At 35.6% G+C, this 11,927-nt stretch overlaps 1 pseudogene; it reads right to left on the bottom strand.

Moving 5' to 3' along the window:
- Nucleotides 1-9,867, bottom strand: part of LOC111377690 — an 18,503-nt pseudogene extending 8,636 nt beyond the window's left edge.
- Between the last annotated feature and the right edge of the window lie 2,060 nt (nucleotides 9,868-11,927).

Raw genomic sequence — 11,927 nt, 5'->3', positions numbered from 1 at the left:
AATGGAAAGGACAGCCATTGTTTGTCTTTGTTAGTTAAATCATTCAAAAGGCATTCAAGACGGGATACATGGAAAAACAAAAAGGCGGATGGAAAAGGCAGCCACAAAAGAATGATTGAACCATAGTATAATATTCTTCTAAACTGATATCTTACCTGTTGTAATCTAGCAGCCATTTCATTTAATTCAGGAAAATACAAATCGTTCATGGATCTGATCTGCAAGTAAACACTATAACTTCAGATTCCAAGAAAAACATAAAAAGTTAACAAAAGGGTAATAACGATTACATGTTAGTACATGGCTATTACTGGCTGAAAATTGATATAATAAAATTTAAATTATAGACAGGAAAAGACAACTCTCTCAATGGAGTACCTTTTGGAAAATCTCCTCCTGCCAATCCCCACCAATTGAATTTCCTGTCTGTGATGAAGAATCTAAAGATGCTGCAATTGAATTTAAATTATGAATAAGCTACTGGATGATATGAGACAAAAACAATTTACATGTATTGGAAAGAAGTATTTCCATCAATGTTGGCACAATTGAAGAAGCAACATTCTGTTCAATCAGAGCTCACAGAATGGGGTTAATTGTCTTGTTGGAACATAGACAGGATGCTAATTTTCATGCTTAATATGATTGATTATGTCCCCTTGTTTCAATTTTTTCACGATGAACTAACATATATTGCAGAAGCTATAGCAACAAGAAGCACAAACAGTTTGGGAATTAAATTGGGACTCGTAGGCCAGAACCAAAAAACTCGAAAGAGAAGCAGACTCTTTCGTTGAACATGCAAATTGCTATTGTATTCTACTTTTCAACAATCTACTTTCAAATTTTACAAGACGTTAAAAAAATTTAAATTAATATTCATTCACAATTCCTGTACAGGTCCTTATATCAAATTTCTTCCATATACCTATGTTACAATAATTTTTATTGTATTTATGGTGAAAATGACCGATTAAAGAAAAACACAAGTGGAGAATTCAAGGAGCAAAATTTATTTACATTCTACACTATATGAAAATATAGTTTTGAAAAAATAACAAAAATCGCCATATTTCTGATGGACATAAAACCATTTATTTAAAATGGATTGGAAAGGCACAGAATGCATAAATTTTCGGATATTCATAAAGAATTCTTGAGACTAGTATCTCATCAAAATAAATAAATTAATCAAAATACAAATATCTAAACTAGACAAGTGTTCCGACATCTAATGCTAACACAACGAGTCATGGGAGGAAATAATAATAAAAATGAGATATATTATACAGAATGGGGAACTTCATGTCATTCTAGACATGCGAATAACATTATGTTTTCAAGCTTCAAACTCAAATTTAATACTCAAATATTAAAGCATGAAAATCAATTTAAAACTTTATGAATTCTAATGGGGGGAAGTTGATGAGGACATCTACTTTTCATTTATTTTTAGTTGGACTTTATTTATGTTTTATATTTTATTTATGTAATTGGGCTTGTGTTGGCCCAAGTCCATTCTACTTAGAGTTTTAGTCTTTACTATTTAAACCTAATTGCGATGTAATTTCATTAGTTTTGATGAATTGAAGATATTTTGATGGTTTGTTGCCCATGGCTTCTCCTTCCTCTCTCTCCTCCTCTCCCCCATGGCATGCCTTGGAGCCTTTAGCATCAGATTCATTGCAACATTTTGATTTATCCACTCGACGGGGTCGAGTTTTTCTCCCACCCCGAGAGAGTTGATGCGGACATCTATTTACTATTTATTTTCTATTTGAACTATTAGTTATATTCTATTTAGATTATTATTTATATTTCTGTTATTGGGCTTATATAGCGGGTTTGGCCCAAGCCCTTCTCTTTAGGATTTTTGTTTTGCTATTTATTTCCCATCTGGCCCAATCCCAAATATCCAACCAGCCCAATTATAATCAATCCATTAACATCAAATACCCCACAGTTTCACCCGATTCCTCTCTCACAACCACTTTCTTGCCGCTGCCGCCTCTAATCACCATCACGCCACCACTTCATTATCTATTGTACTCAGGCATCCAGAGCACTATCGATTCATCGCCATAGGCCACCACCACCAACCCAAAATCACACACTTCCACCATAATTACCACACATATTTCCTCGTCCATCACAACAATCTAAAAGCCACAGTCACTACACACAATTTTACGTCCACACCAGAACCAAGACAAGTTCAAGTCAACAGGGGGCTAAAACCATTGGAAATGAAGGGAAGAACAAAAGCATAGTTGGGGCTCATAAGTCGGCAATTCAGATCAATCGACATACAAATAATCAAAACTAAACAACAGGGAGTCCTTGATCTCTATTTAATATTGGTTTATACTACTGCTTCATTTTTAAAATTGCATCAATTAAAATCTTGTGCTGCTGTTATCGTGATAATTTTAGCCTTAAACCCCACTTGATCAAAACCATTAATCGAATTGACACTAGTGACCGAATTGACTTCCATTGTTCCCCACTTAAATTGATTGGAGAATTTGACTAGTGTGTTGACCCTTGCTTTGTCATTTTACATGTACCAGCAGTATTAGCTTGTTTTGGATTTAATTAATCCCAATATTTAAAATTAAATAAAAAAATTGGTACAAGTTATTTTCCATTGCTTGCACATATTGTTCACTGATCTCATCATAGCACATCATTTAGCTGGTATTACATTGCATGTAGTTGCGTAGTGGTCGTCTTGTCGTCTCTATTTCCAATACATTGACCATGGATCCATCCCAATTTGATGCACTCACTAGATAATTAGCGCAACTTGCCACTAGCCTATCGACTGTCCAATCAGATATAACTGCTACTCGTGAGGAGAGAAAGACCCTAGCTGCAAAGTTGAGCAATTTTAAGCGAACCCCTCGTTTGACTGACACTAATTCTGAAGCGTCTCATAATAGACAATATCATCGTGGACAAAGTGATCAAGAATATTTTCGACGCGATCGTAGAGACAGGGATCAGGTTCGTGAACGAGAACAAGGCCATAGTCATCATAGTACTCATTCTCTTCCTCGTCCTGAGGAGCGTTTCTTTAGAGACATTGACTTAGATATTCCTACTTTCGATGGTTGCTTAGATCATGAAATTTTTACCCAATGGAACACCCTTACACAAGAGAATCGGCTAGTAACTGAGTACATTGCTCAATTTGAGGAATTTCGAGTGAAATGTCATGTCGTTGAGGATGAGGCCCTGACTTTAAGCAGGTTTATACAAGGTCAACGAGATGAACTTAGATGTGAGCTTTTCTTTCGAGGCATCACTACTCTTGATCAAGCTTACTCTTCAACTCGGGACTATGAGTTACTTATTAGTACTGCATATGAAAAGCTTGATCACCATCGTTCACCCATCTCATTAGCATCATCTCATCATAAGTCTATCATAGAGTCCTTCCCATTGGAAAAACAAGTGTAAAGGTCGTAATAGTCCAAGGTCGTCTTCTTCATGTAGAAAGCGTAATGACAATCATCCTTCGGTTTCATTGGCTCCACTTCCTCCTGTTAAGTCCCTTCTAGGACCTCCCCCGTCTAATGTTCCTCCAATTTTGAAAAATAAGGATATAATTTTTGAAACTCCAAAGACTTCTCACTTGCTATGCATTAGCTGTAAGAACTTTGGCCACATCTCTTCCAAATGTCCTAACCGAGCCTTAGTCATAGAAGAACGAAAGAATGCAATAGAAGAGTCGTTAGAAGATCTAGCATATGACCCTAATCTTGAAGATTTTAATGATGATAGTAGTGAGGACACCTCCTTAGGTGGCATCCAAGCTCTTCTTGGGACTCCAGATTCTGTATCCCATGATTTCCCTAGTCACTTTTATAGAACCCAGATGCCTATGATTAGCACTAAATCGAAATTCTCCACTGCAGACCAACCCCAGGCTAATGGTCAAAATGAAGTCGTTAACAAGGTCCTAGCAATTTATTCAAGTCTCTAGTCCAGAAAAATCTTGAGAATTGGGACTTGATTCCTCCAAATGTTCAAATTACATATAACAATCCTGTGAATTGGTCTTTACGTGTAAATTCCTTTGAAGTTATTCATGGTCGTGAACCTAGGAAACCTTTAGACCTTATTCCCATATACCCACATGCTAGTGTGTTTATGTCAGTTGAAGTATTTGTATCACATTTTCATAACTTGCATATTGAGATCAACAAACAATTTGAAACAAGTAATGCATTATATAAACTTTAAGTTGATTCGCATAAACAATATTTTGAATTTAATATTGTAGATTATGTTATATTGCAAGGTTGTAGTACTGGTCCTTTAAAAATTTTAAAGCATGTTGGCTCAAATGCACATGTCGTTGCCCTTTTATCACATTTTGGCTACCATTCTGCTTTAAATATTAAGGACTTCATTACTTACAAATACCGTGTTACTTCCTTTGATGATCTATTTCTACTTAGCTTTATGGACCCCAACTTGACTATGTTGATATTTCTACTTCAATACCATCTACCACAGCACACAAAGATAAAATTGATAATATTTTAGATAAAAGTGCTGTATTGACCAATGATGGCAAGATTCAGTACTTCCTTATTTGTTGGGTAGATCGACGTGCTTCTTATGCTCCTCATTATATACAATCATGTGAAAATTTTGAAGATGAGGTGCATGAGTATTGATTATTTGGAATCCAGTATCAGTACTTGGTTAGAAAGAAAGATCACCCCCCTTGGACAAATCATATTCTTGGGAATAAGCTACAGTTTTTAGTACTATCAATCATGGAATTTCGTTACTTGGTTTGTCAAAAAGATCGTCCCCCGTGGCTTGACTTGACGCATTTGGAGTATCAGATTGACGGCAGCCCTATACTATCTATCACCTCGACAGGGTCGAGTTTTTCTCTCACCCCGAGAGAGTTGATGAGGACATCTACTTTTTATTTATTTTTAGTTCGACTTTATTTATATTTTAGATTTTATTTATGTAATTGGGCTTGTGCTGGCCCAAGTCCATTCTACTTAGGGTTTTAGTCTTTACTATTTAAACATAATTGCGATGTAATTTCATTAGTTTTGATGAATTGAAGATATTTTGGTGGTTTGTTGCCTATGGCTTCTCATTCCTCCCCCTCCTCCTCTCCCCCATGAATTTCTGCTTCTTCTCCAGTTTCTCCCCCCATTCTCTCTGATTCTCCCCTTCTTTCTTTCTTGCTTCTTCTTTCTATTTTTTAATTCGTCCTGCATCAAAAGTGATTGAAAAACCTTTCACCATCACTAACACAATTACATTATAAGCTACACTCCATGATCTAATCAAAATAGTAAGCTTGGAAATCTCAAGATCATATAATCCCTCGATATTAGAAATGTTCAATAGTCAAGGTAAAGTTGGAGGCCTTGGGATCAAGCCATATCCACCTCCCTTCCACTTAACGACATAGCAGGGAAAAAAGAAAAAAGAACATTACTTCTGTGATTTTCGTGGTTTTTTTCTTGAATTCATCACTCCAACATTCAGATAAAACAGAGCAACTTTTGCAGGAGAATCACTCCTTGAAATTTGACAATAGCAGGAGAAATTCCACAAGATAGAAAATTTAGTTTCCCCAGTTTTAGATTGAAGAAAAAATGATATAACCAAAAAGTCTCAAATTTTAGCTCCTAAAGCAGCAAACTACCGTGTTAGTGTTTACATTGTTCAATCGACTATACCTAATGAGCTTTTCTTTTTGGTACACCATGCTATACTTTTCACATAAATAAATCAGAGATCAAGCGCACGGAATGAAGACATAAGTTAATCCATACTCCATTGACCAGGCAGCTCCATCTGACAATGTGACCGAAACAAGAGTTGAGAGTTCCATCTTGAAATATAAGAGAAAGAATTTGGATTTCAAAGGTAAAGCCGGATGCATGCATACACACAAACACCCGGGGGGGTGGGGGATCTATCTCCCTGTGCTATATTTTTCCAAAAAAGACTTCTTAAAGTGTTGATAATATATACTTCAAAACTTTACGCATTTTTCAGCAAACCATTTAGGGAGAGAGAGGGAGATGAGGGGGCAGAGATCGATACACCGAGAGACAAAGAGTCATGGGACAAAACATAATGGACCCCAAACTGTAGAGTTTATAGCAGATAGCCAAAAACTCTTTGAATTCCATCTCTCACTAGTAATGTAAGATTCTGACTTATAAGTAGGTAAAACATCCTTCATAAAACCCAAAAATGCATTAGTGGATAAACTATGCCTGGTGATAAATGGAACGAAAAATTCCTGCTTTCAGGATTAAAATCTTTATGTACTCCTTTCAAGTGCAATTGACAAACCAAAAAAATCAGAGTTAACAGCATCTTGACAAACCAATATACAAGGTATAGTAACGCCAAGATTGTCAGTGTATTGAGTACACATTCGCACCCAAACCATGAAATAAAAATTGAACACTAACAAGGATGAATAAGAAGATATATGATACAATAGCCAAGTAATTACAGATAGGCTAAAATGGAAAAGAATTTTATCAGAAATAATGAACATCTTAATGGCATAGTTCAGAAATCAGAATAACAAGAGAGAAGGAAATTCATGTCAAGCAACCAAGAATAGATAGGTTAGATTTGAACATTAGAAACTCACATAATGGTGCCTCTGGAATTGCACTTTGAGAATGCGCCGGATGCTTCTGTTGATCAAGAGCACTGTGTTGTTGAAGCAAGGGACCTGATGTTTGAATCCTTTGGTGCATGTCTCTTTGTAATGAATTTGTATGTTGTTGCAAACCCAATTGTTGTTGCAGCTGGCCTGGTTGTGATTGGATCTGTGACATCATTTGCTGCTGTGGTAGCTGAGACTGTGACTGTTGAGCTTGGTTAGGCAGCAAGTTTCCCACATTCTGCTGCATTTGTTGCTGTGCAACCTTAGATGGCTGTAACATAAGAACAGATTGCTGGCTGTTCTGCAAGCCAGAGTTACCAGATTGAATTCCAACCATTTGCTGGTGCATGTCTCTTTGTAATGAATTTGTATGTTGTTGCAAACCCAATTGTTGCTGCAGCTGGCCTGGTTGTGATTGGATCTGTAAAATCATTTGCTGCTGTGGTAGCTGAGACTGTGACTGTTGAGCTTGGTTAGGCAGCAAGTTTCCCACATTCTGCTGCATTTGTTGCTGTGCAACCTTAGATGGCTGTAACATAAGAACAGATTGCTGGCTGCTCTGCAAGCCAGAGTTACCAGATTGAATTCCAACTTTTGCTGACCAATTGTCTGCTGCTGTTGCAGGTTGGAATGATTATTCTGCTGGCTCATAATCCTTTGCTGTTGCTGCTGATGCTGTGCATCAAGAATGTTATTTTGTTGCCCAATTAGCTGGTTCTGTTGCATGCTTGTTGCATTTGGCTGATTCCCACTAAGCTGCTGTTGCTGTTGTGTAGGTAATATTGGGTGCTGTGGCATTGATGTTTGTTGCTGATGAGTGAGGGAAGACGGTTGCGGCTGTTGCCTGAGGACTGATTGTGATTGTTGCTGAAGCATAGATTGAGTTGATTGCTGAATAGATGACTGCTGATTTTGCAGAAGACCAGATGAAGTGGCTGACTGCCTCAAAGAAGGTTGCATAACAGCTTGCTGAGACGATTGGATCTGAGTTGGTTGCAATAAATTCTGTTGCTGCTGTTGCTGGATTTGAGACTGCATAAGGGATTGTGAGATATTTCCCTGCTGGAATTTTTGCTTCATAAGGTGGTGTTGGAACTGCTGACTGTAAAGATATTGTTGTGAATTCCGAGACTGTTGTTGTTGTTGTTCTTGGGGCACAACCGATTGTTGCCTTCCTTGATTTGATCTCTGGGTATTGGCAAACATATTGGATGGCACTCCTTGCCCCATGGAATTTCCCACTACATTTGGAGTTACACTAGATATGTTTTGTAAGTTCTGCACGTTGGGATTCTGGCCAACAACATTAGGCATGGTAGCCTGAGACACACCACCAACAGTGGGAAGTCCAGATGTCAAACTAGCAGAATTTGGCACTCCTGTTGATGGAATATTATTCTGGATATTTTGGGATAACAACTGTTGTCGCGCTTGAGATCGATTATTTGCCATTGGAATCGGTAGTGGCTGCCCCTGACTTGGTATTTGGGCTTGCATGCTTTGAGAAGCTGTTAAAATACATGCAAAAACAGAGATATAAAGACCATGTTATGGAATAAGTGTAATAAGTGAAAGAATAAAGGAAAAGGCTCATGGTGACAAATGCAAAGGCAACTGGACATCAAAAATAAAATCAGTTCATTAGAAACAAGACTGTCTTGAAATATCCCCAATATAGATTCACTCATTCTGCCACCAACAGGAAAAGTGTTTTATATGATTAAGACAAAAGGCATAAGCACAAAATAATAACGTGAGTAGAGAAGAACTGAAAGCAGATAAAGATGGAACTATGGAAACACTCTTCCTCAAATTGGGCAGCACAGAAGGTTGTATTTAAAGGCAAATCAGGCAATGGACGAGCTTGAAAACTAGTTTTAGAGATTCATAGGAATACAACAATAGGCAGATGCATAGTGGCACTTACAGGCAATTCAGGCACTGGAAAAGCTTGAAATCAATGGACTTCTAAAGATTCAGATGAATGGTGGATTGCGTAAATTTCTAGGACGGTCTTTTGGCTCCTATGGCTGATTTAGAGTGCATGAACAAGAACTTCAGAAATCGAGGTGCGTTTTGATTGATTTCGATATAATGAAGAATAAAGCTATGTGGAATACACTGGTCTCATATTAATTGACTATATCAAAATAAGATCACGAGTCATCAAGAGATCCAAAAGGCTTCTGCTGCTAAAATAACAAATAGATCTCCACATGGAAGATTTGGTGGAGAACGAGAGGGGATTAAATAATTTAATTTTATGACGGTCACACTTCTACAGTTTCAGTTGGTAAAATCTCATGCAAGGAAGTGGAAGTGCTGAAAAACTCAAGAGCCGGTGAATACAAATAGAAGGAAGAAGAGGTGCCAGTCATTGAACCAGTTTTAGCACAATTCCAGTCAAATTATACTTTTACAACTTTCAAACCTTATGGTTAAAGAGGAAAGTAAGAAGTCTCTCGAGCTTGAGAAGAAGAGCAAACCTGAAAGACTTCAAGATATATAAACCAACGTACTGCACTAGTATCTTACATAGCAAAACCGGTGCCACGATAGTATCAATTGGTTATGTTACCTTGCTGGTCTAATTCTATAAGGGAAAACCTAGTGGAAGTGTTCAATAATGCAAAGAAGTTTCTAAGGTCAATAACGCAAGCAAATTCTAGCGAAATTATCGAGTATCTCAGAACAAAGAGACAGGGCAAAACTCCTTGCATCTAGTAAAAGTAAAGAATGAAAAGAACTAGTTGTTTAAAAGCACGAGAAAACCTATTTGTCATGTGCACCATTTAAGTACGTGAATTTTCATTACCTGGATCTTGAGGATTTTCGCTATTACTTGGAACATTGGACTGAAGAGAAATGGGCACAGGATTCTGTGTTTTTGTCCCCATTGTCAGCATCTTCAAAGATATCTTTCTCAAGTAATCTGACTGGAGGAACGCATCATTAAACGAAAGATTAGAATTGAGAATAGAGTCAAACAATAAAACTCATTGTGCTATGCCCCAACATAAATAAAAATCAAATGCATGTGAGAATTTTATAGTTTGAGATGCAGGCAGCACAAATCAAGAGTTTTGTGACAGATATACCTGACTTGTAGCACTAGCATAAGTTTTTCCCTCAAATCTTTCGGCTCTTTCCTGTGGAATCAGCTGGTAGCTGAGTCCTCCAATCGCCGGCATCCATACCCGGAGCTACCGGAGCTTCACCGCCTATAACCTGACCCGGGACATGCGCTTGACCCGAGTTCGCCCTCCAATTATTGCCATCCATAAGATTTTACCTAATCAAAAACTGCTAAGCTTTCAATTACTACGTAAGTTACAAGATTTGATTTTTCTTTTTCCTTTGAGAGCAAAAGATAAAAAAGAAAATACTTGAAGAAAACGCCTTGAGTTGCAATGGAAGGGAAAGAAAATTCAAGTTTTTGTATTTTGATTGACTAAGAGAAATCAGTGATTGTGAATGAACTCGAGTCTTCGGCCAAAACCCAAGAACCTATTATAGCAATTGGCAACTGCGTCTGTCCTCTATATATAGGGTAATAGGGAGGAGATTCGTGGGCAGAGGGAGAGAATTGCGTCGGGTAGCATTTGTGGTTTGGGCTGACCCGAACCTGCGTAGCCCGATCTACGCAGGTCCACATCATCCCTATTCTAATGACTTTTTGGTATTAAAAGAATTCTTTTAAAAAAAGTATGTAAATATTCCCCTCCATCTAAAATTGGCGAACTTTGGAATATATTTTACTAAACTTCTCGATTTATGAGCTTAACGATATAATTTTACATTTACTTTAAATTGATTCTCTTATATGCCTTCTCGAGTGAGCAACCAAGAATAATTAAAAATTGGTACAAGTCGAGTCTAAATTGATGGAATTAAATAGAACCAAGTACTCGACAATACTCTTAAGTTCTTGTTTGGTTTAGTTAAAAATCATATCTTTAGTAAATTTTGATTAAAAAAAATTTAATGAATTGATGATTGAAAAGTTTATAAAAATTGTAGGTTCCACCAAATGCACACTGAAAATGATTTCAATAAAATAATGAATTTTAGAAGGGTGATTAGTAATAAACGTTCTTACATTTTAATGTTATTGTTTAAAATGTTCTTATCTTTTATTTTATTTTTTAACGTTTTCCTCCTATTTTCACATTTCATTGCGGAAAATGTCATTTTCATTCAATTTCTCAATAAAAAATGTAAAATAATAAATATACTCTCCTATTTAGATTAAAAAGAAAAAAGAAAAATAGAATACATTGCAATTATACTTCCAAACATTTAAAAAAAATTACAAATGAATCCAAATAAATTATTAAAATGATTATTAGAATTAAACGCCCATGTCTTTCAATATTATTATGCAAAACGTCCTTACATTTCTTTTCTTTTTTTTTAGCATTTTCTCCTTTATTTTCACATTTCATTGTGAAATTCATCATTTCCATCTATTTTCTCAATTAAAAACTGGAAAATGACGAATATACTTTTCTATTTAAATAAAATAAATAAATAAATAATTGTAACTATATTCCTAATTTTTTTAAAAAATTACAAATAAATTTCAAATAAATAATTAAAAAAGAAAGTGATTTTTTAATTTGTAAGATGATTTACACAATGAAAATAAGGTTGAAAATACCAAAAAATGAAAGGTAAGGACATTTTGCACAATGATATTGAAAGTTATGGATTTTTTTGCTAATTACTCTTTTAATAATTTGTTTGGACTTATTTGCAATTTTTTAAAAGTTTGGGAGTATAATTACAATTTGTTCTTTAGTTTTTCTTTTCTCTTCAATTTTTTGTTTTATTTAAGTAAGAGGGCATATTTATTATTTTACATTTTATTATTAAGAAATTGGATGAAAATGATTTTTTTTGCAATAAAAGGTGAAAATAGAGGTAAAAATGTCTAAAAATGAAAAATATGGACGTTTTGTGCTAATTGCCCAATTTTAAAAAATGAGAGCCAAACAAATGGTAAGTTGATGTCTTGATGGAACAGATTCAATGGTACTAAAGAATAAATTAATATATTTTCAATTGCATTATCGAATTTTTGCTATAGGATATCTAAAATTAAACACTTGTTTCGTCTTTCATAATTTAAAAATTCTTCTTTTTTTTTTTACATTCTAATTTTAACCACACGTTCATACAATAAAATATTCTACACGTAAACTAAAAAATTTTCTCTACTTTTAAACACACAATCTCAAAAAATTCATTA

The sequence above is a fragment of the Olea europaea genome, chromosome 3, assembly GCF_002742605.1.
Source record: "Olea europaea var. sylvestris chromosome 3, O_europaea_v1, whole genome shotgun sequence".
NCBI classification, from domain to species: domain Eukaryota; kingdom Viridiplantae; phylum Streptophyta; class Magnoliopsida; order Lamiales; family Oleaceae; genus Olea; species Olea europaea.
This window is presented reverse-complemented; position numbering and strand designations above follow the sequence as displayed.